At 44.3% G+C, this 27,201-nt stretch overlaps 1 long non-coding RNA gene across 1 annotated transcript in view; it reads left to right on the top strand.

Moving 5' to 3' along the window:
- The window catches only part of LOC131516112 (uncharacterized), an 85,022-nt gene that overhangs the window by 37,916 nt on the left and 19,905 nt on the right, over positions 1–27,201 (top strand). Inside the window, exons 2-3 of the long non-coding RNA XR_009263898.1 lie at positions 6,725–6,951; positions 15,519–15,574. This is a non-coding gene — a long non-coding RNA (uncharacterized LOC131516112). The remainder of the gene's footprint in view (positions 1–6,724; positions 6,952–15,518; positions 15,575–27,201) is intronic.

Here is a 27,201-nt window from a genome sequence, read left to right as displayed (position 1 = left end):
ACTGACTGAGCCACCCAGGCGCCCCTAGGAAATTTACTTTTCAAACCAACCTTTGGGATACATGGTCCATAGGTTAGATAGCACTTGGAAGTTTAGGGAGATGCTGGAAGAAGGGATAATGATACAGTCTGATCCATCTTGGAAAATCTGTGGCAAGGCTCCTATACACACATGAGTCCTTCAACTTTGTGTGTATAAAATATGATCCAAATATAGTTGACCTATTGTTAAGGCCTTTGCTTGTTTGTTTTTATTTTTTTTTAACTTTTTTTTTTTTTTTTTTCCAGACAGAGACAGAGCACTAGTTGGAGAGGGGCAGAGAGAGAGGGAGACCCAGAATCTGAACCAGACTCCAGGCTCTGAGCTGCCAGCCCAGAGCCCGGTGCGGGGCTCGAATCCACAAACCGCGAGATCATGACCTGAGCTGAAGTCGGACGCTCAACCGACTGAGCCACCCAGGCGCCCCAAGGCCAGACATTTTTCAACTTTAGAATGTTATTGTCCTTCTTGTTCTGGGTTTCACTAAGAACCTTGGGGAAAAGGCACAGAGCTTTTCCTCAGAGACATGCTCATTCCTACATTTAGGGCACATAATTTGAGAGCTTCCATAAATCCTACAAAACATGTAGGTCCCAGAGGAAGAACTCCCGTTTTAGCTTCTGCTCATTTCTTGCCTGGTTGTACTGCCCGTGACTTTGGTAACTCCAGCTGAGTTTCCAGGGTGGTCTTTTTCAAAGGCCAACACAATTATTTTGCACCCCTGCTGAAAACCTTCTCGTGGTTTCCCAGTGCTTACAGGCTAAAGTCCATAAAGCCCAGTCTCATCCGGGCACTTGAATGCTTTTCGTGACCATGTTCTTGTCTACGTCTCCTGCTGTTGCCTACCTCTCTCTGTATACCCCAGTGAACACCCTGCCTCTTGCTTGCCTCTGTTACATGCACACATCCTGCCCAGTTGTTGTTGTTGTTGTTTTCTGGAACAGCCATGCTATTCTAGTACCCAGTCCTGCCATTTGCTTCTCCTGGCTTGGCTGGCTACCCCTTGAGTATGCTTGGTGATCACCCACCCACCCTTCAGGACCCTTTCGACTCTTCTCAGATGAGGCCACTGTGGCACCCTCCCTGCCCACTCACACCTGGTATGGCGGCTGTTGGCTTTTGTGTACCACCGTGGGCCTTTCTCATTGTACTTCTGAGCACACTGCAGCTCATTTCTTTGTTTACATGTTTGTAAGGTTACTATAGTCAGAAACTAATTTTTTATTCATATCTGTAGCTGAGTTCCTAGTCAGTTTCTTGTTTAAATTTTAGCTTTGTTGAATGAATGGTTCATTTGGGCTTGTGGGGTACCATGGAGAATTTATTAGCAGGAAAGATTCAAAAAATCTGAAGGGAGAATCATTAGTAGATAATATATAATCACTCTGATCCAAGATAGTCTGTCAAGAGATTAATTCTCTTTCTTTCTCTATCATTTTTTTTTTGAATAGTATTGTATAGGGGAGTGAAAAGAATATCTTGTTTCTAAAAGAATTAAATTCAGGGGAGCCTAGGTGGCTCAGTCGGTGAAGTATCCGACTTTGGCTCAGGTCATGATCTCACTCTCCGTGAGTTTGAGCCCCATGTCAGTCTCTATGCTGACAGCTCAGAGCCTGGAAACTGCTCCCAATTCTGTTTCTCCCTCTTCTCTCTGCCCCTCTCCTGCTTGTGCTCTGTCTCTCAAAAATAAATAAACATTAAAAGAAATTAAAAAAAAGAATTAAATTCAAATTCTGAATTTTTCATTTATTAAAATTTTTTAAATGTGTATTCATTTTTTTTAAATTTTTTTTAACGTTTATTTATTTTTGAGACAGAGAGAGACAGAGCATGAACGGGGGAGGGTCAGAGAGAGGGAGACACAGAATCTGAAACAGGCTCCAGGCTCTGAGCTGTCAGCACAGAGTCCGACGCGGGGCTCGAACTCACGGACTGCGAGATCATGACCTGAGCCGAAGTCGGACACTTAACCGACTGAGCCACCCAGGCGCCCCAATGTGTATTCATTTTTGAGAGAGAGAGAGAGAGAGAGAGAGAGAGAGAGAGAAAGAGACAGCATGAGTGGGGGAGGGGCAGAGAGAGAGGGAGACACAGAATCTGAAGCAGGCTCTGGGCTCTGAGATCATGACCTGAATTGAAGTTGGATGCTTCACCGACTGAGCCACCCAGGTGCCCCTGAATTTTCTATTTATTATTAGGTGACCTTAGTGGAAGCCCATTGTTCTACTTAACAATTATACCCTTTGCCTCCAAATTAGAGATCATAAATACACTTTTTTTTTTTTTTAATCTTAGAAGAAAGCTGTTAGGATGGAAATAATACCTGCATGCATGTATTGTTTCGGGTAACATGACATAGAAGTGTGAGTAGCATTTGTTATTAATATGCTGCTGGATTATAGAACTGTTACATTAATTTGAAAGTGAATGCCAAGTGAGAAAGTCAGACTAGGAATAGAAAAGAAGCACCTTCATCCCTACCCTCTTTTCCTGTACACATTGCAGGCATCACCAATGGATAGCAGAACTCTTCATCCTGGAGGCCACACTTCGTTTCAGACTCCTTCTCAAGCAGTCGTGAACCATGGTTGATGATTAATCAAGCCATCACTCATCAGGTTAAGCTATTAATCAGAGCTGGCTCAAGAGATAAAACCCAGGTGTTGTTTTTAACACTAGAGCCCGTGACCTGTGAAGGAAGCCATGAGTAAGGAAGAATCTCGTTAGTGGTCAGAAGTCCACAGACAAATGCCCATTTCGCTGTCAACAGCACCTATGTTGTTCCATTCACTGTCTTCCTTCGTAATGGTGGGATTTTGTCTGGGCACACGGTTCCTCAGAGTCAAAATGGAATATTCTGTTCTCTTCTCTGCAGCAGGATGTGGCGATGGGAGGAGGGGTTTCGGCCAGTGGGACAGAAGCCACTATGTTCAGTGGCCGTTTCTGGGAACCCTTCTCAGGAGGCAGTCACACCAGCTCTTTGCCTCTTCTCTTCGTCTCTTCCCGCATTCTGCGGCTGGCATGCAGACTCGCCCCGAGGAGTGATGACAAAACAGTGAACTGGGGGAACACTCTGCTTCTCTCTTGTTTAAGACACCGTTCAACGTCGGGGCAATCCGGTGAGAGTCTGCCATTCCCCCTGCCGCTTTGTTTATTTAACCCCCCTCATGGGGAGTTCCAAGCACCTTCAGATATTAAGGCAAAACCCATTTACTGTAGGCATAGAAAGGCCAACAGAAAGACTTTTGTATACTTTTCCAGGTTGGGAAAACATGGCATGTTGATGTCCACTGGGACAGTTGCCATAAGTAGCAGCAGAAATGTGATGAGGTAATGGAGCGACGCATTGGGCAACTGGGATGTCGGATTTTGACTTGGGCCCTGTGTAAGTTGTCTGAAATTGTTCTAGGTACATAGAGCCTCAGTTTTCTATTCAATATGATGTGTACAGGGGCGCCTGGGTGACTTAGTCGGTTCTGCCCCTTCCCCATCTCACGGTCTGTGAGTTCAAGCCCCGCGTTGGGCTCTGTGTTGACAGCTCAGCGCCCGGAGCCTGCTTTTTATTCTGTGTCGTCTCCCTCTCTCTCTCTCTGTGTCCCTCCCCCGCTCGTGCTCTGTCTCTGTCTCAAAAATAAATACACACTTAAAAACGTTAGAAAAAAATGATGTGTGCACCTGAGGGAAAGCGGGGAGAGGTTTGTGCTGGTGTGGGAGGTGGAGGGTGTGGGGGTATGAAGCAGGGGCAAGACCAGGAGCCTCTCCAAATGGGAGCGAGACCTTGCCACCAAAGCGGGGACTGACCCGTGAGCTGGCAGAGGCCCAGTCAGGGGACTTGTTAACAAGGGACAGCAGACACATGATGCCTTTGTATTGTGACTTTGCCACATTCATGCACGTAGTCAATATGCCCCGTAAATTTTCAACGGTGAATAGTTTTCTGCATTTGTTACGTGCTGCTTGCTTTAAATTTCTGTCACAGAGCTCCACTTTCGCCCTTGTCTTTTATATACTCTGTTTACGTTTGAGTATCTATATTTATACTGACTACAGTAAAAAAAAAGTATATAATAAAGTCATTCGACATCAAGAACAGCTTTTTCTCTGCTTTGTCAGAACATCATTTAAACAGCTACATTCTCTTAATGCACAGTAGTTAAGTAAACTCCAAGATTCTTATCCTGCAATAACCCATTAAATCATCTTAAATACTATGTCATAACGACAACTCGATGCAACCAGATGTGATATTTGGGGATTTAAAAGAAATAGTTTTCTAAAGACACAGCCTCCTGATTTTACGTTCTCGAGGCCGTGTGCACAGCTGTTAAATCTCACTGTTCTACTTTCTGTGAGTGTATATCACTTCTGTTCTGCCTCACGCATGGCATTACCGAAGTGCAAACGAAATGTTCCCCAGGACATTGTGATAGGCACTTTCGTGAGCTCTGCATCGGCCATGATTTAGTTCTCGAGGTGTGATTTTCTCACTGCGGAAATGCACGAATGCGTATGAGCCTGATGCCACACAAAAGCATTAATATCAGGACGTGCAAGATGCCCCACGGTCTGACAGTCACGGTAAGTCAGCTGAACCCAAAAGGCCAGAAATCACCCCCAGGCTAGACGTAAGGTACAGGTGGAACTTACTAGCCCGCATTTGGGTTGAGCATTACCTCCTGACAAGTGTTTTTAACGCCATCAGCACAGTAACCCAAGACCTCCCGTGTCAGCCCTGCCATTAATTATTTCTAAAAGGTGTCGGCTTTAGAATCTTTGAAGTTTCCATGTCATGTGGGATCGGGAGTGAACTTTTGAACTTCTGATTTTATCAGCTGGTATAAAAGTTGGCACAATTCAAAATTGTGTATGTGATGAACCATCAAAGAGAGAGAACTCATCTGACAGCCATGTTATACACTGTGTGCAGGGAAAGATAATTCCACCATCAAGCAGGAATCCTAGAAATTAGGTCATAACAGGCAGTGCAAGTGGGCCCTAATGAACCCGGATTCATATCTGTGGTGAAATTATATGCTGGATAATGTCCTTGGAAACGCTGCCATATTTCAGTCTGGAAAGAAGCCCATTGCTGATACAACAAATCAATTGATAAGAAGTGTCTTTATTGCACTCAATAAAAAAACAGCGCAACCCCAAATAAACATACACGGCTCATAAAACAAATTGTTCACCTAAAATGAATTACACTCTAAGTTTTTTTTTTAAGTAAATTACACAGAATATTCAGTGATGTTTCCACCCACTAAAGAGTAAGATTATAAACAGCACTAAAAGTAAATGTTTCCATGTTTCTTTTTAGTTTAGTTTTTGTTGTTGTTGTTCAATCTACAGGATTACCAAGAGCAAAATGCAAAAGAAAAAAAAAAGTGGTAGAAATTGCCTGTTTCGTGAAATATAGGAAAAAATATACCATCTGTGATTTAGCACAGTCCTCAATATTCCATCTGCGATCTGAACGCGGTTCTTAACAAAAGCTAAATCCATTGTCGTTCAATATGATGTTTTGAAAAGTTTTTCCAAGAAGACGACTTTTGTAAGACGCTGGTATTTTTGGCGTGGAGTTCCTTCTGAATGAAATAGTCGATGTGGCTCTTTGCAACTGTGTTAAGAACTGGTTTTTGTGACACACAAAGGCTTGCAATTTTGAAAAGGTAGTCGGCCAGAGCTGCCTTCCACCACCTTGTCCCCGGAAAACTTCCTGAGAGAAATGTAGTTTTGAGCCCTGTGTGATAGGTTTGGATTTCTTCATGCGTTAAGATTCAACAAATATTTATTACCAACAATCTTGTCAGAGGGGTTTACCCGTGTGAGTCCAAAAGTATCAAATGGTGTTACTATGCTGCCTTAGGCATTGTAGTTTTGTTCAGTATTTTTGTTTAATGTTTATTTAGTTTTGAGAGACAGAGAGAGACAGAGCACGAGTGGGGGAGGGGCAAAGAGAGGGAGACACAGAATCCGAAGCAGGCTCCAGGTTCTGAGCTGTCAGCACAGAACCTGATGTGGGGCTTGAACTCATGAACTGCGAGATCAGGACCTGAGCTGAAGTCAGACGCTCAACGGACTGAGCCACCCAGATGCCCCTAAAAAACTTTTTTAATGTTTATTTTTGAGAGGGGGGGGGGCAGGGGCAGAGAGAGAGGGAGACACAGAATCTGAAGCAGGCTCCAGGCTCTGAGCTGTCAGCACAGAGCCTGATGTGGTTAATTAGACAACACAATGGCCCGTCCTGTAGTGACCACCAATGTTTCCTCAGGGTGATGCTGTCACCTATGTGCTACCCCCTGATGAACTCATTAGGTGATACGAAACCACACGTGGGCACTCCCATCCGTCACCGTCAAATAACATAAAAATGGGGTTTCTCAATCTTGGCATTACTGGCACTTTCAACTGGATAATTCTGTGTTGGGGGCTGTCTTGTGCCCTATAGGGTATTGCGCGGCATCTCTGCCTCTACCCATGCGATGCCAGGAGCACCCCCCTCCCCATTATGACAGCCACAAATGCGTCCAGAGATTGCCACGTGTCCTCCAGGGAGAAAAAAAAAAAAATCACCTTCGGGTGCAAACCACTCCTATAAAAGGAATCATTAAATTTTCACATTAGCAATTGTTAGAAACTATTATTTTCTTTTCTTTTTTTCCTTCCCTCCTTCTCTCTGCAGGGTAACAGCTCATGATTCGTACCTAGCTTCTTGCAGTAAATGAAAATGTGATGGAGGTTACTGCCGAACGCAGAAAGGAAGAAAAAGTGGGAAGTGGTTTAGGAGAAGCGAGGGCTGCAAGAACTGTTTTGCAACGTGTGAAGAGCAAACAGAGGGGTGGACAACTCCAGTGGCATTGAACACAACCCAGTTCTCCAGCCACCCGGGACTGTTCTGAAACTAACCAGGTTGCCACAGACCACACTTCCTTTCTTCACTCTGGGTCCTTAGTGTGTGTTGGGGGCGGGGGGTGGGGGGGTGGTGGTGCGGTCCAAGCCCTCTTTGGTCTGGAAAAATACTCTTCATTTTGCAGAGCTCGGCTCCAGTGTCTTCTCCATTTTTTTTCCATGAGGGTGTCTTAGGTCCCACTGGTAACGCGGATTTTCTCTTTCTGCTTCTGCGTTGTGGACTTGTGTTAATTTCAACTTAGTGCTTTTCACATTCTGTTCAATATTTTGGTTAAGTGGTTAGATGCCTGCCTCTCTCAAGACGTTATAAAGTCTTGGAAGCTAGGCTACCATCATGTGACATCTAGTCAAGCAATTGCATTTGGCTGTGATTAACAGAAATCTGCTTCAAGGAAGTTAAGTGGAGGGGCGCCGGGGTGGTTCAGTGGGATGAACGGCTGACTCTTGGTCCTGTCTCAGGTCATGATCTCACGGTTTTATGGGTTCGAGCCCCACATCAGGCTCTGTGCTGGTAGCTCCAGCCGATTTAGGATCCTCTCTCCTCTCTCTGCCCCTCCCCCACATGCACTATTTCTCTCAAGCTAAATAAATAAACTTAAAAAAAAAAACCTTAAAAAAAAAAAAGAAGAAACTTAAGTAGAGAGCTTGTTTCCCTTATATTATTAGAAGCCTAGAGGTAGGCAGCTGAAGTCACCGGTTCAGCAACTCAACGAGTCTCAACCTCCAAACTTCTTCCGGCATTTCCTTCTTGGTGGCAAGATGGCAGCGGCTCGGCCAGCCACCATCTCTGCGATCAACGCGTTCTCAGCAGGCAAGGGGAGGGTTCAGAAACCAGCACACTTCCCTTCTAACTCTTCGGTCAGCACTGACTCACATGGCAATTCCTAAGGGTAGCAGAGGTGAGGAGATTGAGTTTTAGCGTCTGTTGTAGAAACTGGCAAAGGAAAGCAGGTTGGAATCGGTTCAAATTAGTTGCCCTCCAATGGCTGACCACGTGCTACTGCTCGTGCAGGGTCCGTGGGGGTAGACGATGCCCCAGCGAGAATTCTTCCTCCGAAGGTCCTTGGCACAGGAAGAACAAACACCATCTCAAGTATTCCACAAAACTATAAATTCGGCCTTAATTTGGCCATTGCTTTAAAAAAAAAAAGAGCTCAAAAAATATGCATGCCTCCTTATCTTTTGCTTTCATTCTTCATGGCGCGGGGGTTGGATTTAATAAAAGGAATATGCAGGACAAGGCACAGAAGTCCGACTGGGAGGGATGTGGGGCAGAAGGAAGGCACTGGTGACCGATCTAATCGTGTGGTGCCGTGAGCTACCAGGGCCAGGACGACTTTGAAGGCAGAAAAAAATCTGGATGGCCAACATGACCTATGGTGTCACAGTGGGACTTAGATAAAAGGGGTCGCATGTTAAAACGTGATTTTAAGATTTGTCTGCCAGAGCAATGCAGCACTATTATTTCTTTTTAAGACCCACTTGAAAACTCACATAAAGACATCTAATAGCTATTTGAGATTTAGTGTACCTTTTCTACTCTGGTCTTATGGCTTAGCCAGTCGAAAGCCCAGTTAGCCAATGGAAAGTCCAGTTAGCCAATGGAAAGCCCAGAAATTTGTGCTTTAGGCTGTGTGCTTGTGTGTGTGTGTGTTTTTTTTTTTCTCTCCTAAATATATGCATATGGAGATATTTAACCTGTAACCACAAAGTTCCGTAGAAAACATTCATTTTATTTTCTTCTTCAGTCAGTGTGACAATTTAACCAAGAATGGCCAAATTGTTTTCTTTTTTCTTTTTCTTTTTCCTAAATCAAACTCTGTCTATTCAGTAGAGGATCACTATGGGGTTCCATTAAACAAAATAACACATTCTGTTCTGATATTTAGTAGGGCAGGCCTCAACTTCACTGTCTCTGGGATTCATTCGCGGGAATGCTCACTAGAGGAACATTTTCCCCCATCAAGAGATCTGGAGATCCACATTCCACCTGCCTCCCCTTTCCCTGGAGATTTCTTTTGCTTCCTCTGGTCTTGGGTATGATAAATGACACAAGGCTCCTATTAGCATGTATACAAACTCAGAGAAAGAAAAATGGGGGGGTAGAAAAACAGTATTTCCCTTTTCTCATCTAAAACAATAAACTTAAAATAAAATAAAATAAAATAAAATAAAATAAAATAGTAAATTTATATTTAATTGATTTTGTGGGTCTTTCCTCATGAAACGGTAAACCCTATTAGGAAAAGAGACACGATGATAAATTATTGGGGGGAGGATCTTTGCAAAGGTTTGTCATTGGTTGGTAATAACGGTCGTGAGGATGTAAGATTGATCACACCTGGCCGGCTCTCGATTCATTTAGTCCAATTGCCTGTCGTTGGCAGCTGGGCCAAGAAACACAAGTGTTCGTGATGTTTCTATTACATGCAGCTTGTCCCTAATCATCCCAGTGGACAATTAATGCTGCGACATCTATGCATGTGGCCAAAGCACAGATTTATGTTTGCACTACCTGCAAGCTCCTGAGGAAAAATAATTATTGTTTTGTTTGTGTGGGCTTTTTTTGTTCTTTATTATTCCCTTTCAGGCATCCTGGTGTTCACTTGAGTGCTATTGCTTTAAGGGATGAATTACACTGTAGAATTCTTGTTTTGGAAAGCCAGCTAACATTCCTCTTATCCTTACTCTTGTTGGTTTCAAAATTATTTCATATCGTAAAAGCAGTGCATTCACATCCCCAGAAGTACACAGAATAGGGAAAAATGATAAGAAACTATTCATGGGCTTGGGCAGGTGCAGAAGGCTGTGTGTTGTAATATTGATGGCAAGAGTGAAAATCTGAGAACTAACTAAATGTCCATCAATAGGGAAACAGTTACATAAATGTTGTCATGGACACGTTAGGAAATCCATGCAGCTATTAAAAAACAAGGTAGATATTTTGTGTATTGATACAGAAAGTTCTTTTTTCAAGACCAATTTTTTTCTTTTTTGGTAAAGTTTATTTATTTATTTTGAGAGAGAGAGAGCACAGTCAAGCAAGGGAGAGCAGGACAAAGATGGGGGAGAGAGAGAATTCCAAGCAGGAATCTCCTCTTTGACAGCAGGGAACCCCAGCCAGACGTGGGGCTTGACCTCACAAACCGTGAGATCATGACCTGAGCCGAAATCGAGTTGGACGCTTAACCAACTGAGCCACCCAGGCACCCCTCAAGACCAATTTAATTGAAAAAAGAAACATCGCAGAACGACACAAAAAGTGTGATAACATTTATATTACTAAAAATACTAAACATTTATATATTCCTGTATAATTATGTATTTACGTGAATGTGCAGAAAAAAAATGTCGAGAAAGATGCTCACTACCCTGGAGGGGCCGGGAAATGGGGAAAGTTTACAACAAAAATATATTCAATTTTGTCTACATTTGACAAGTACAAAGGAATTGCTTAAAATGAAGGAGGGAAGAAAAGATCCTGAATCTCCTTACTCTAACAAAGAAATGCCATCACAATGTTTTGTGATTTTTCCTTCTAATCTTTTATTCGTTTGTATATATCTTAAATAGTGGTGCTCTGAGGGAACATAACATTTAAACCTGTAACAGTGTCTAAAATCAGAGAGGGATGAAAAAGAAAACCAGTGTCCTGGTAAATCCGCTGTTGACATTGTCCTATGTAATTATGTGTTTAGGAAATGCGAAACATCCTTTTAGCGAAAGCCTCCTTCCCTTTGTCTGTAAGCACCCTCCACCTGTCCTTGTCTTTACCTCCTAGTTTCCGAAAGACTTCTAAAATTTCCCGACTTCCTCAGGGAGAGGAAAAGAAGTATATACCAATAGGTGTAAAATAATTACCATAACAAGCAATTTGTGAGCTTTTATCCTATAACTGTTAGCCACTGTTCTAAAGCACTTTGTATTAACTGACCCATGGACTCCCCATAGATCTGTGAGTTAGGCTCTAAGATGACCATTCTACCGAGGAGGAGATTAGGGACAGAGAAGCTAAGGAAATTGTTGACAGTTACACAGCTAGAAAGTGGTGGACCCCGGGTACAAATCCAGGGTCTATAGCTCTAGAGTCTCCATGGTGGCTTCCACCACACTGCCTCAATGTTAGTAGATTCTTAATGGCAGAAACACATGATGCCATGTGTCTACCTGAGTCTTTAAATTTTACACAAAGGAGGTCACACCATACCTGCTATTGGGCACCTTGATTTTTTTCCCTTTAAAAACTTTTTTCCCCCCAGGGCTAATTCAAAAGAACCGTATTCTTTTAATATATTGCAGAGATTTTGGGGCGCTTGCGTGAAGTCGGTTGAGCGTCCGACTTCAGCTCAGGTCATGATCTCAGGGTTCATGGGTTTGAGCCCCATGTCGGGTTCCGTGCTGACAGCTCAGAGCCCGGAGCCTGCTTCGGATTCTGTGTCTCTCTTTCTGCCCCTCCTCTGCTCATACTCTGTCTCTTTCTATCTCAAAAATAAACATTAAAAAAAAAACCAAACAGATTGCAGAGTTTCCTATAATAGGGATACAACTCTATTCATAAATACTATAGTCATTTTCTGTTTCTTTTTTTGGCGTTGTTTTTCACTTGTATTGCTTTATTTATGTTTTCTCCTTCTTCTGGGGTCAATTTTGTACCTTGTATTTTTTCTAGAAAATGCTTCATTTCCTTTTTCTCTGTTTGATATTTCTTTCATTTCTGCTATTACCTTTGTTATATTCTCCCATCTACTGAAAGGGCATATTTTATTGTTGATTTTCTAACTTCTTGAACTGGATGCTTAAGTAATTCATTTTTACTTAGTTCATTATGTAGGTCTTTCATGCCATGAATCTAGAAAAGCACGTTTTTCTCCTCTGATATTCTGTTTAAAAAAAAAATCCAGGAATAATGTAAGATGTTGTTTAAAACTTTCTAGTTGGTTCACTTTTTTTCTCCTAATTCACGCCTACACTTTCTGCCTTGTATTACACTTCTTGTTCCTGCCTTGCATATCCTGGTTGATGACTGTCACATCTTCATATTTTATATTATCAAGGTTGATAACCTTAACCTTGTCTACTCGTAACATTTTCCAAAGTAATTCGGTTTTCATTGTATATTCAGGTACATTTAGAGCTCATACGCAGCATTTTGTATCCAGAATTTAACAACAAACATGTAAGTTTGTTATCATTTTCATGAAAGCAGGCTTGGTCTTATTTTACATGTATCATGAGGTACCTGGCCGTTGTTTCAACATTGGATTTTAGATTGTTTCCAGTTTTCCCTTCTTGTGTGTTACACTGCATTCACTGCTTTTAAGGATTTATCTCCAACCCCATATTCTGCGTTATTTCCACAATTAGAGGAGGGCTCACTAGGTGGGAGTGGGAGTGGTTGTTTTGAAGCCCAGGTAATTTATACCTCTGCTTTGAGCGTCCCCGACTCTTGCAAGAATCATGCTAGACTGCCCTCCCATGGCAGCCACTGTAACTACACTCACATTTCAGTTCTCCCATTGCTTCTATTGGGAGCCAGAACCACACCAGTGAGTGCATTCAGGGAGACACAGCTCTCCTTGTGGTGAGGGGGCTTTCTCCTTATTTCCAGAACCCTTTTTCTCGATGTTCAGCATATTTCCTGGGCTGAATCTCAGAACCTTTCTCCAAATTGACCCTGCGAGTTAAGATTGACAATGTTGCTTTAAGAGAACCGTAGAGTTTGGACTTTAAGAATCCGTTTTGGAATCATTTTTCCAGAAGATAGTTTTCATGTATAAAAATCTGCCTATGATGATTTACTTTCACACAAAACCCTGAAAATATTTTCATTAAGTTATTACCCAGCAGGTGTTAAACTCATATAGAACACGTTACCTTTGTGCCAAAAAAAAAAAAAGAAAAAAAGGCTTTCTTACCAAAAGCAGACAAACAAACACACAAAGACTCTCTTAGCTATTTTCAGTAGTAATGGGCTGTTGGGCTGAGGTTGACTCATTGACATGCCCACAAGTGAGGTTAGAGAACAATCTGTCGCTATGAAATAACTTTTTCCTATAATGGTGCTGGACGCAAGGTGACCCGGACGGAGCTGACTCTGTGGTCCCCAAATCAGTTCAAGCCAGTACATGGAGCCCCAGTCTTGGCTCTTCCTACCACCTTACCTTCTACACCCTGCCAGCTCTTTCTGCGAAATATCACTCAAAATCCATCCTTTCTCTCCCTCCCACTGCTAGTGTCCTGTCGGGTCCAGGCTGCCTCAGGATCTCACCCGGGACTCCGGCACTGGCCTCCCACCTATCTCTTCCTTTCAAACATGCCCTTTGAGACCCTTGCTTGGTAAAGCAGTCGGGGGATTTTTCTAGCAAGAAAATATTTACTTAAAAGCCTTCAGCAGTCATCACAGCTCTTGTGGTTAAGTTCAAACGTATTGAAAGAACAGGTTATGCTCTCTGTCCTGCCCGTGGGTTTTTGTGCATACTCTTTCCTCTTCTGGAACATTCTTCTCTCCCTTCTCCAACCCATTCTTAGTCCTAACCTTAGATGTTACTTCTCCAGAGAAATCTTCCTGCATCTTCCAGGTTCCCTGGATTTGTAGCTCCTATGGTTCCCTGGCCCACATTGTCATGTTGTATTAGTTCCAGCTGATGAGTCCCTAAGTTCTGTAAAGTCGGGTATCTTGGTCTTGTGTACTGTATCCACTAGAAATTTTACTTGACTGTTAGTCACTGACACTGAACAGAATAAGATAAAAGGATGCTTTTCTCACATACCACAGTCCTGAGAAGAAAAGCACCTCAGAGCTGGTGTGGGGGTTCCACATTCCCCCTGGAGGACCAAACTCCTTCTATTGCCACTCTGCATCCTTAGGCATTGGCTTTCATCCTTAAGGGCGCCTCATGGTCCAGTATGGCTGCTGGAGCTCTAGCTATTACAGCCATGATCCAGGAAGGAAAAAAGAAGAAGGAGAGAAGGACAGAGAAAGCCTGCATGGCCATTTGTCTCCCCTTTAAAGAGCTTTCCCACAATCCTTCCTGAGAATATCTGCTTCTATCTTGTTTGTCAGAACTTGGTTACCTGGTGATACCTAACTATAAGGATGGTTGGGAAATAGCCTTCACCTAGGTATAATGTCACCCCAATCGAAGCTGGAGTCTATCACTGGGAAAGAAGATGGGAATGAGTATTTTGAAACAACCAGCAACTTCTGCTCTTGTCGGTGTAGTATCTCAAGGTCTACCTATTTGGGTTCCCAGTAGACGTCATGAGACCATGAATGTGTGTCACTCCAACCAAGGGAGCAGACAGCCCTGGGACTCAGAGGGTAAAGGAAACCAAAAGGTTAGGATAGGAAATGTTATACTGCGCTCGACAGAAACTGTCTCCCTTGCGACGATGAGCGTGGCCCATCTGCAAGTGACATGGTGACCCCTGTTTCTCTGAGCTGCTGTTTGCTCCGGGTCCAGCACATGGAAGCGGGGTTCTAGGCTTTGCCCCGTAATTAAGAAGCTAGAGGGCTTCGTTCTCCTCACTTACCCCCGAAATCATTTTCTTCAATTGTTTGTTAGGGCCTGTGCCTTCTCTCCTACTCACTTGCTGCAGAGTGGCGGGGGCCGGGGGAGCCTAACAAGGTAATAAGATAATGTCCTATGTGACACATATGTGGACCCGCAGGCCTGATCGTCAGTAGCTCGGCACCCACCTGGGGCCAGCTGCCTACAGCGGTGCCATTCAAGCAGCTACGTGCCTATGCCTCACCTGGAGCCCTTGTGAAATGCACGTCTGACTCAGTCGATCTGGTGTGAGGCCTGAGTTGGGTGATCTGCTCTTTGGAACTCCAGGACCAGCTCCGTCTGACCGAACTCTGCAGGGGCGGGGTGGGGGGGGCAGCTGTGCGGTGAGCCAGGGGAAGCACATTCCCTACCCCAGTGGAGCATGTGCTCTCCAGTACACCTGCCCACATCCCTCTGGGGAAGCTCTCTCTCATGCTTTGGGAGTGTGGCTTTGACCTTCTTCGTGCCTTTGCTTTGCTGGGTCAAGTGGCATTCGGACCATCACTGATGGCTGGGTCGTTTTTTAACCCTTGTATGGCGAGAATCTCCACTTCAAATACATGGAAACCTTAAAAAAAAAAAAAAACCAAAACAAAAAACAAACACTCATGGAAAAATAAAGTACATAAAATTGGAATCGCTAATAACCAATAAAAACCTTGCAGGACTTGGCGTGGATAGCTCAGCTTTCTCTCACTGCCCGTTCATCTTTGCAAGGAGCTTATATGCAATAGACTCCCAGCCTTCACCTTGTACCCCATGCTCTGAGACCTTTTCTAGGCCAAGGCAGGAAGGGCAGAAGCAGGGATTTTTGTTGGGTTTGTTTTTCAACATTATGTTACATTTTTCTGATTATGAAAACAGTAGGTACTTATTTGAAAATGAGGGGGGTGGGGTGAAGGAAAGAAATCTCTCACGATTTTGTTTTTCAAAGGCAATCGTTTCAAACATGTTGATGTCTTGAAAATTCATTTTTGTATTTCAAATTCTGTACATTTAGACTTTCTCTTTTTACAGAACTGTGAACTTCTGTGAGAGGCAGTTGACTGGAAGATGGGCCAGGAGAAAGGCAGGTAAGAATTCAGGCCTGTGTAGACATTCCCTGGTGGGAGCTGAGGCCAGTTTGCCAGGGAGCTGGTAACCAGCCCGATAGCTGGGTACTGCAGTACTTTTCTGTCTCTTTCCCTCTGTTACTAATGTGTAAATGGAAGTAATGACCTCGACTTCTTAGCAAAGTAGAATACCACAGAGGCATTAAACAAATGAATGTGTTTTCTGTTTAATCTTTGTAGCAACCTTTGAAGGCAGGGACCCATGTTATTCCCATTTTACAGATGAGGAAACTGAGGCCACGACTTTACTGGGTTATGGTGATGATTTTTTTTTTTTTAACATGCAATATACATATAAGCATATGTAAATTCTGGCACCATTTGTTATCATTGTGGTGAGACTTCGTCTAAGCACTAGAGTTCTGGGGTGGTTTGGAGGGACTCCTGACTCAAAGTAGGAAAATCAAATATGGCCTCTTAGGAATGGGCTATGTGAAGAGAGTGGGGGTGGGAAGGGATCAGCTTCAGGCATTATGGTGCACTCGTTGGTTAGAATGTAAATTCTTTTTGGGAGACTCTAGGGACATCCACAGGCTCTTTGCATTCTTTGCAGTAGGCACGCAAAATAGGTGTGTTGACCGTAATAGCAATACAATCTTCCAGAAGCCAAATCTAGAGCCATTGTTAACCCCAACAGTTACTTGCGCAGATTACAAATGGATGGTCCCTCTGGGTGTAGACGTCAGGCACAACGGAAAGGCACCCTCCCTAGACCCTCCTCTAAAGCCTGTGCCTTTGGGCTTGGCCCCCACTTGCCTCTTGTTGGGTATCGTGTTCCATGCACCCACTGCTCACCACTACCCATCAGAAGTCCCTGGTCATGAGCTCCAGGCTACTGGGGCTTGGGCCTTGAATACAATGACCCCATCTCCCCCATCCCAGACACTGGGGTGAGTAGCAAGTGTGGGTCCCACTGGCATGAAGGCATAATGACCAACACTGGATACTTTCAAAAGTGGGTTTTGGGACACCTGAGTGGCTCAGTCATCTGGCATCCGACTTTGATTCAGGTCATGATCTCGCGGTCCATGAGTTCGGGTCCCGCGTCAGGCTCTGTGCTGACAGCTCAGAGCCTGGAACCAGAACACAGAACCTGGATTCTGTGTCTGCCTCTCTCTCTCTGCCCTCCCCTGCTCATGCTTTATCTCACTCTCTTGCAAAAATAAATAAACAACAACAACAAAAAGAGTGGGTTTTGGTGGGGGCAACAGGAATCAATCTCTGAAGGCCCCAAGTGCCTGAAGGGAGTGGAAGAAAAGCAACTCAGTGGATAAAACTGCCAAGTTGAAATACCCACAGACAGGCTTCTCTCCTTCCCAGAGATTTCCCACAGTGGCCTTGCTTAAACATGCCCCTTCTTGCACCTTGAGAATAACTTCAGGGAAAATAATTTTATTTGTCCCTCATTATTTTTATGTGACTAATAAATCACATATAATTCTGGCACTTCTTCCTAATAGCAATTAGAATAAACAATAAGAACCATTTCAGCTGCTCGACAATTAGGATTCTAATGAGTCAAATGGAAGTCGTGTGATGCAGATTTGGACAATTCATTAGTTGGAAGCATAAGCGCTTTTAAAAACGAATGATGTCTTGAGCTAAATTATTCAAAACACAGCGAAAAACTGGACGGGAGGGACAGATGCCAGAAATAGGCCATATTCTTCACATTGGAGGGAAAAACGAGACAAATCCTAAAAAGGATCTAAGAATCAAGAGTCAGAATGGTGTGAAATCTTACTATCACTGAAAGGTACAAGCGTCACCACGTATCTGTGTAAGGAGGTGCACTTTTTTCACTGTGCTGAACAGCTTTGGCACTTCGCCTACGTCCCTGATGGTTAAGTGGGTATTTCTCAGCTGAGAAAGATCAGTGAGGTTGGACCACTTACCCGGAGCTACCCAACCAACTGACCGAAATGCCTATCTTTCGACCTGTGCCCCCTGCCCCCCCCTTTTTTTAAGTTTATTTACTTATTTTGAGACAGACAGAGAGAATGAGTGGGGGAGGGGCAGAGAGAGAGGGAGAGAGAGATCCCAAGCAGGCTCTGCCTTGTCAGCACGGAGCCCGACGTGACGTGGGCTTGAACTCATGAACCGCGAGATCATGACCTGAGCCAAAACCAAGAGTCAGACGCTTAACCTACTGAGCCACCCACATGCCTCACACCCTGCCATTTCCAAAGGCCAAGGTAAATTTCTCCTGAGGGGACATTTTAGAAATAGTAGAAATCAGGGCACCTGGGTGGCTCAGTCGGTTGAGCATCTGACTTTTGATTTCAGCTCAGGTCATGATCTCACAGTTTGTGAATTTGAACCCTGTGTTGGGCTCTGCACTGACAGCACAGAGCCTGCTTAGGATTCTCTCTCTCCCCCTCTCTTGGCCTCTTGCCTGCCCCCCCCCCAAAATAAGTAAAATAAACTTAAAAAAAAAGAGAAATAACAGAAATCAACACAGGAAATGCAAGAGTGGAGGTAATCTGTCTCCTTTCTTCCTTCCTCTCTTTTAAGTATAAATTTCTATAGAAAAATGCACAAATTTCATCCAAGTATACACTTCGTGAGTATCACATACGTGCACACCTGTGTAGCCACTGCTCAAATCAAGAGCTAGAACATGTCCATTATCCCAGAAACTTCCACTGCGCCCTTTCCAAGTAATCACACCGCAAAGGCAATTGTTGACCCTCTTTCTATCACCATAGGAAAGCCGGCCTGTTCTTCATATAAATGGAATCATAGAGTATTTAGTGTTTGGTATCTGGCTCTCTTCACTCCACATAAAGCCATGCTGTTGCACGGATCAGCAGATCGTCCCTTTTTATTGCTGTGAGCAATTCTGGGGTATGAATATACCACAGTTGGTTCTTCCATTCTGCTCGTGATAGGCATTTGGATTGTTTCCAGCTCTGGGCTATTATGAATGAAGCTGCTCTGAGTATTTTCATTGCACCCACGTTTTGTGGACATCCATACTCCTCCCTACGAGGGAAATTCCTGGGTCACAGGGTAGGCTATGTTGAAATTCATTAGAGAGTGCCATATGACTTTTTAGCTAGTTCCTTTAAAAAAATTTTTTTTAACGTTTATTTACTTTTGACACAGAGAGAGATAGAGAAGGAGCGGAGGAGGGGCAGAGAGAAAGGGAGACACAGAATGGGAAGCAGGCTCCAGGCTCTGAACACAGAGCCTGACGTAGGGCTGGAGCCCACGAACCGTGAGATCATGACCTGAGCCCGAAGCAGGAGGCTCAACCGACTGAGCCACCCCTAGTTACTTTTTTTTTTTTTTTTAAAACATTAGCACTTTATAAATGTTAATTGTCCAACTTAGACTTTACCCACAGGCAAGAGTCACAAAATTTAGAGCAATTTCATATCTTTTGGTTCCCTGGTGACCAGTTGTTCGAATCGCATTTTAACTAAAGAAAAACTGGTTAAGGGCATCAGAGTCCCGTGTTTATCAAGTTTTGCCTGTACGTGTCTGTTAGGAGGTGAGTGTTACAAAATAAATACATAAATAGATAGATAGATAGATAAATGAACGAACTCATGAATGAATGAATGAATGAATGAATGGATGAATCAGTCAATCAATCAATCAATCAATCAGTCAATAAGGTGCTTTACTCAGCAAACACAAACAGCCCTTGGACTGAGCAGAACCTGTTGGCTCCCAGGAGCGATCCTGCGGGAACCGCACTGCCCGCCGCCTCGGGCTGCCTGGCCGCGCAGCGCCACCTAGCGTCGGCCGCGCTCGGTGCCGGGCTTGCTCAGCGCCTCGTTTCCTCAGGGTGTAGGAAATCACCCAGCATCCTGGTGACACCTTTTGCCAAAAGCCGGAGAACTCTTCTCAGCATCCTCGGCTTTCACCTTGCGTGGTCCCCAACCCTTGTTGTAAGGGCCCCTGAGGGCGTCTCGCATCTCGGGCCCCAGTCCTGCCTGTACCCTGCGGCTCCAAGAGCATCGCGACCATGGACAGCAGCCAGGGCTGAGCTAAACTGCAGGCGCGTTCCCTCCTCCCCTCGATCCTTCCCACTGCGCACCCCTCTGGCCCTCCTGGACCTCTCTGGTAGGTTGGAGACTGGTTTTAAAAAGCCTTTGGGGAAGCCAGAAAGGGCAACTGACCCCGAGAACTTACTTCTCTTGGGCTGGGTGGGCCAGGTTGTGGGATATTTATTTAAAAGGCGAAAGAAAGGTTTATAAGATCTGAAGAGAAACTGAGTGTATGTGGGGTATTTTATATTTGATGTCCCAACAAGCCTCTGAGGCAGCTATCATTAACACATTTTATAAATGGGGGAAAGGGAGATTCAGAAAGGTTAAGTATTTTTTTCCAAGGTCACACAGCCATTCCAGAAAGAACCAGATCTCCAACTCACCACTGGCTGTTTTCTTCCAGGACAAGGGCACTTTTTCTGATTCTGTGCCTCCCCCCTGCCCCCACCCCGTTTTACTTCCTCCCTTCACCATTCACATCTTGTCCTTCTCTCCTGGATGCTCTTAAAATGTTGCTCTTCCTGTTTTAAATTTGTTTTAATGTTTGTTTATTTTTCGGAGAGAGAGAGAGAGAGAGAGAGAATGGGGGAGAGGCAGAGAGGGAAAGGGACACAGAATCCGAAGCAGGCTCCAGGCTCTGAGCTGTCAGCACAGAGCCCGACTTGGGGCTCAAACCCATGAACTGTGAGATCATGACTTGAGCTGAAGTCAGACGCTTAACTGGCCGAGCCACCCAGGTGCCTCTAGCTCCGCCTGCTTTAGAAGCCACATGTCACATGTTTGGAAGGAACTCCAGTTGGCCCTTACAGACCCCTGCCTGGTTCCTGGCCAGCTGTCCCAAGTATCCTTGAGAGGCACGGTCTAGTTATGGACGTGCCCAGATCGCCACAACCTTCCCTTGCAACGTGCGGCTCTTTGCTTGTACAGAAAAAGAATCCCTCTGTGATTTGAGACGTGTGGTGCTTGACCTCCCCCTTCCCAGGAAGTGATGCTTATAGTGAGGCAAATAGAAAAGTAAAAATCGAGAGGAGGAAGGGTGCTCGAAGTTCATTTAGTTCTGGTGCTGCCGCATACTGAGGGAGGAGGAGAGTGTCCTAGAGACAGATCCAGCATGATTCGGTGGTGTGGAGAGCAGAGCCAGGCGGGTTACCGTGTTATCCGGTGTACAAGAGCTGTCCCCGTGTGGAGAGAGACATACGGGGTGTCCACAGGGAGTGGGTAGGAAGATAGGCACAGTGAAACATGCCTACCCACGGGGAGTGGGTAGGAAGATAGGCACAATGAAACGTGAGGGGAACAGTTACCTGTCCGAAGGGACTTGTGGGTCCACAGGTGGGCCCTTGACCATCAGGGTAGAGGCGCTCTATTGCAGATTGAATTGTGAGCCCCCCACCCCCAATTCATATGTTGAAGTCCTAACTCCCAGCACCTTAGGACGTGACCTATTTGGAAACAGAGTTTTATACAAGTGGTCAGGTTAAGATGAGCTCGCTGGGGTGGCCCTGATCCAATATGACCAGCATTATAAAAAGAGGAAAGTTGGAGACAGGCCCACAGGGAGAACACCATGTGGGGATGAAGGCAGAGGTCAGGGCGAGGCTTCAGCAAGCCAGGGGCACTGAAGATTGCCAGGAAACCACCAGAAGATAGGAGAGAGGTCTGGGGCAGATCCTTCCCTCACAGACCCTGGAAAGAACCCGCCCTGATGATATCTTGAGATCACCATATCTTGATCGCAGACTTTCAGCCTCCAGAATCAGGAGACACTGAATTTCTTTTTTTTTTTTTAAGTTTATTTATTTATTTTGAGAGAGAGTGAGTCAGAGAGAAAGTGAGAGAGAGAATCCCAAGCAGGCTCCGCAGAGCCTTGCAGAGCCCGACACAGGGCTCGAACCCACAAACTGTGAGATCATGATCTGAGCTGAAACCAAGACTTGGAAGCTTACCCAACTGAGCCACCCAGGTGCCCCGTGAGACACTGCATTTAAAAAAATTTTTTTAATGTGTGTTTGTTTTTGAGAGAGGGGGGAGGGGTAGAGAGAGAGGGAGACACAGAATCTGAAGCAGGCTCCAGGCTCTGAGCTGTCAGCACAGAACCCAAACACGGGGCTCGAACTCGTGAACCACGAGATCACGACCTGAGCTGAAGTCAGACGCTCAACTGACTGAGCCACGCAGGCACCCCGAGACACTAAATTTCTGTTGTCTTAAGCCCCCTTCCCTAGCCTGTGGTACTCGGTACAGCAGTCCTGGGAAGTGAACACGCGCTGTAGGGTGCTCCCCGAGTTAATGAAGGTGGGGACAAGCTCATATATGAGAATATTGTCCTGTTGTTACATACTTCTCTGTAGGCGAGGGACTGTGTTCTGCATTTGCTAAAGATTGCAATCTCTGTCCCCAAAAATCTGCGTTCTTCCCACCTAGAAATGACTACTAAATGACCATTGGAAATGTTAAATTCTTGTCTCCCAAATCATTTCAGCTGGAGGGGAAAATAACCTACAATTGAAGGGCCATTTGTCACCTGGACAAATTTAAGGAGGCTCCCACTCTCAGGTGCTGGCTGCCCACTGACACTGCTCGGAGATTCCACACCCCCTTAAACTCTGCACCCTACATACCTCTTTTGTCTTATCCTGGTCTAGACCCTGTACATTTGTACCTGGAGCCACAGAGAAGGAAATAAACCTGTAGATATCTAGAAACTGATATATGACTGCAGGAACCTCTGTCACAAAACCTGAGATGATTATAGAAAAGCTTCTTCTGGGGCGCCTGGGTGGCTCAGTCGTGTAAGCATCTGACTCATGATTTTGGTTCAGGTCATGATCTTGCAGTTTGTGAGTTTGAGCCCTACATGGGGCTATCAGTGCAGAGCCTGCTTGGGATTCTCTCTGTCTCCCTCTCTCTCTGCCCCTCCCCTGCTTTCTCTCTCTCTCCCTCAAAATAAATAAACTTAAAAGAAAAGAAAAGGTTCTTCTGGACAATTACATAAAATTATTATTCTTTATCTGAAACAAGTTTAACTGGGTGTCCTGTATTTTATCTGGCAACTTTACTTGGATCCAGGCAATTCCCCAGAAAGATTGCTGATATATATTTTTTTTCTGGTTCAGGTGTTTTATTTAATTTTTATTCTTATTGTTTTCTAATTAATTTATTTTTTAATATAATGCATTATCAAGTTAGATAACATACAGCGTATACGGTGTGCTCTTGGTTTTGGGGATAGATTCCCATGATTCATCGCTTACATACAACACTCAGTGCTCATCCCAACAAGTGCTTTCCTCGATGCCCACCACCCATCTTCCCCTCTCCTCCTCCCCCACCATCAACTCTCAGTTTGCTCTCTGTATTTAAGAGTCTCTTATGGGTTTGCCTCCTTCTGTGTTTGAAACTATTTTTCCCCTTCCCCTCCCCCATGGTCTTCTGTTAAGTTTCTCAACTTCCACATATGGGTGAAAACATAGGTTATCTGTCTTTCTCTGACCGGCTTATTTCACTTAGCATAATACCCACCATTTCCATCCGTGTCGTTGCAAATAGCCCGATTTCATTCTTTCTCATTGCTGAATAGTATTCCATTGTATATATAAACCACATCTTCTTTATCCATTCATCGGTTGATAGACATTTAGGCTCTTTCCATAATTTGGCTGTTGTTAAAAGTGCCGCTGTAAACATTGGGGTACAAGTGCCCCTATGTATCAGCACTCCTGTATCCTTTGGATAAATACCTAGTAGCGCTATTGCTGGGTCATAGGGTAGTTCTATTTCTAATGTTTTGAAGAACCTCCACGTTGTTCTCCAGAGCAACTGCACCAGTTTGCATTCCCACCAACAGTGCAAGAGGGTTCCCGTTTCTCTACACCCTCGCCAGCATCTGTTATTTCCTGAGTTGTTGATTTTAGCCACTCTGACAGGTGGGAGGTGGCATCTCAGTGTGGCTTTGATTTGTGTTTCCCTGATAATGAGGGACATTGAGCATCTTTTCATGTGCCTGTTGGCCATCTGGATGTCTTCTTTGGAAAAGTGTCAATTCATGTCTTCTGCCCATTTCTTCACTGGATTATTTGTTTTTTCAGGTGTTGAGTTGGGTAAGTTCTTTATAGATTTTGGATACTAACCCTTTATCCGATATGTCATTTGGACTGCTGATATTTTTAAGTGCACACAATAGTATGATAAGGTATGGTGTGGCTGGTGAAAGTTTTGGCCCCGTTCTCTAGGGGTTTATATTCCAGGTCCAAAAAAAGGCCATTAATCTCAGTAGATCAAGTGCTTCTAGTTGTTTAGGCAGGAATGTTTCACCTCGAAGAATTCCAGCCAGGCTATTTAGACCAGAGCAGGGCCCCATTTGTTGGCTGCTTAAAGAAATGGGGATAATATAGCCGCCTATTTGTTAGGGAATTTAAAGGTGGTCCAGCCTCGAAGGCAAGTCTTTCGTGACTTAGAGCTGGTTCCTTGAGGCTTTCTTCAAGGGCTGGTGTTCACGGACTGCCTTTGAATGCAAATTAAATTTTCTTTAAAAATAATTTGTTCTTAAGAATTGCCCAAGCAATTCTGGCTGAGAAGAGCATCCTCATGACAGATGTGATTTGGACTGGTGTCCTTGGCAACTCTACAGGACAAGGGGAAGCCAGGGTCCTCTTGCTGGGAGTGCTCCTGTCCATCCACCCACACATCCATCCTTCCATCCATCTGCCAAACACCTGGGTTAGACACAGATTGAGAAGAGACAGAAAAATGCTACAGTTGTATTCTTCAAGGAGCTGACAGTCTTTTAGGGAAGACAAGCACATAAGTAGGCAATTATAATACATTGTGACTTTGTTCTGACAGAGGTAGGCACAGTGGATTGTGGAGATATTCAGGTGCAGGATTTAATTTAAGTGCAGGAGAGGAAAGAAGAACCACTTTCAGGAGGAAATGATGCCTTAGTAAGTCTCGAAGTACAAGTAAGAGTTACGTAGCTAGGTGATGTATTAGAAGGTGGAGGCAAGAATCATTGGTCATTATTTGGGTAGAAAGTATGGGGTGCGGGCATGTGGGAAGAAGGCAGAGGGAGGAATCAAAAGTGAGTCCTAGATTTCTGGCTTGGCACCTGCCTCCTTAGGTTTAGACCTTCAAAGTAGTCACTTCTAGAAGTGAGTCACTGGACCACAATGAATGTTGGGAAACCTTCAAAATGTTCATTGTCCGAGAGCTTGGTAGATCCCATACTAACCAGTGACAAAGAGTCACCTCTACTTCCTGGCATCCAAGACCCAGGAATGCAGACGGAGTTATTAAATACCCACGTGTCTGACATCACCCTACATTTCAAAGGTTTCTTTCTTTCTTTCTTTCTTTTTTGCCTGCTACTTTTAAATCCATAGTGTCAGAAGTAGAGCATATCTACGAGATCGCAGGTGAAACAGAATGGGCGTAGGGAAAAGGAAGTTGGCTATGTGTTCCTACTGGGTGTAGGGGGGCTGCTGCTTCCAGAGAGCTGCCCAGAGAACTTGATGCGTCAGTGAAATTTGGCAGATTGGCTTTGAAAATTGGACTGCGTCACCGGGAGGCACATTGCAACAAAATGGGTGGTACTGAGTTCCATAGATTGTATTTTCGGGCAGAATGTCCTGGATGAGCTTACAGATTGTATTTTCCATGTCTTCATGACTAATGTTTGCAATTACTAATAGCTGGGGACAGTTCCCACTGGAACAGACGTCTTCAGTATTTTTTTTAATACAAAATTAGTCATGTGGATTCCCTGGGACTTGGTGTTTTATTAAGTCTCTCTTTCTCTCTCTCTCTCCGTCCCTTTTCAGAGGAAAGCTCTGTTCTGTACACGCCTAAAAGATTTTTTAAAAGTGAGATGTGCATTCAAAGCAACGCGGACGGGTTTCTGCTCAGAATTCAAACAAATGCCTTTTCTGGTCAAAATGACGACAGGATCTAAAAGACAACTCTTTGATCAACTATCAGATGATACTTTTGTTCTACACCAGTGCAGCTTGCAGAATGTTTATTTGGCAATAGAAAAAAGGTCACCATTTTAAGGCAGTTCAGAAACCAAATGTTCCCATAATATGGCAGTTTTCTCCCTTGGCTTTGCTGCTTTGGAATCTGTGCTTTTGACAAGCTCAAGCTCTCTTAGATGTGTGGTTGGGGGGGGGGGGGAGGGCGGAGTCGGTGGTGGGAGATCTGTTAATTGCAAAAAAAAAAAAAAAAAAAAGGGAGATCTCCCCTGCAAGAAAACTATTTATATCACAAGGTGAGTTCTTTAAATAAGAAAAGGAGGTGGTGGGGAGAGAATATCTCGGCTAGGTGCGACATATGTAGAAACAGAACAGCAGCGTGTGCACAGAAATTTGAATCAGGTTGTGTTTTTTACTATCCAATCCTTGCTTTTAAGCAGCATTTTACACCCCCTCCTGAAACAGAAACCTCTTTAATTAGTTCCTGCAGAAGTACCTCTCTACTGCCACCTGTTGTTCAGGAGAATATCAGAGCTCCGTGGGGGTCCCGGGAGCCCGTTTGAACTCCTGAGGTGCGTCTCTGTCCTGCATGGTCATCCTTGCTGGGACCCTTTGAGGCACAGGTTAGGGAGGTGATGTAAGCTCGGATCATCCAGAGCTAGCTGAGAGAACTGGAAAATGCCGTATTTTCTCCACACGGAAGAAGCTGTGTTCTTAGTTGCTAATCATTATTGATTTAGAATCTTAAAAAGCCATGCTTCCCATTTCAATAAAAGCAATGAAAAGTATTTTAGAGGTGGAAATTGCCTCTTCAAACAATATTAAGGAAAGAGAAAGGGAGTGGATGGAATCCAAGGTTGGGATTGTGTTAAAAGCTATCTCGGCCTTCTGTATGCTAATTACAAGTACTCGGGAAAGTTGAAACTAATCACAGCAGAGGGTCAAAGCCCCAGTCACTGCAAGTTAACCCAAGTGGCCCACTGTATACATTATATTTATTTTTGCTTCTCTTGGGTATAGTAAATGTGTCTGGTTTTGTTCATTAAAGCCTCAGATTGGGCTTATTTGGCTAACATCTGTTAGGACGAGGGTCTTACTCTTAATTGGTACCATCTGGAAAGGGGGAGGAACACACAGAGGATCTTCATAATGGATTGAAGGCCCAGCCCTTCTATATCTTGCAAAAATACTTTTTATTTTTAAGCTAGTATTATATACATATATACATACATACATGCACATATATACACATACATATATACACACACATGCATATATATGTACACACACACACATACACACACATATATATATATATATATGCACAATTACTCATGTGAAAGACTATAATTTTACAATCCAGCAATATAACAAAAATGATCGGGGCGCCTGGGTGGCTCAGTCAGTGAAGCATCCAACTTTGACGCAGGTCATGATCTCGCGGTTCGTGGGTTCGAGCTCCAAGCTGGGCTCTGTGCTGACAGCTCGGACCCTGGAGCCTGCTTCGGATTCTGTGTCTCCCTCTCTCTCTTTGCCCCTCCCCAGCTCGCACTCTGTCTCTCTCTCTCTCTCTCTCTCTCAAAAATGAATAAACATTAAAAAATTTTTTTTAAATGAT

This window comes from Neofelis nebulosa, chromosome 7 (assembly GCF_028018385.1).
Source record: "Neofelis nebulosa isolate mNeoNeb1 chromosome 7, mNeoNeb1.pri, whole genome shotgun sequence".
Taxonomy (NCBI): domain Eukaryota; kingdom Metazoa; phylum Chordata; class Mammalia; order Carnivora; family Felidae; genus Neofelis; species Neofelis nebulosa.
The sequence above is the reverse complement of the archived record's forward strand: the minus strand, read 5'-3'. Positions and strand labels throughout refer to the sequence as shown.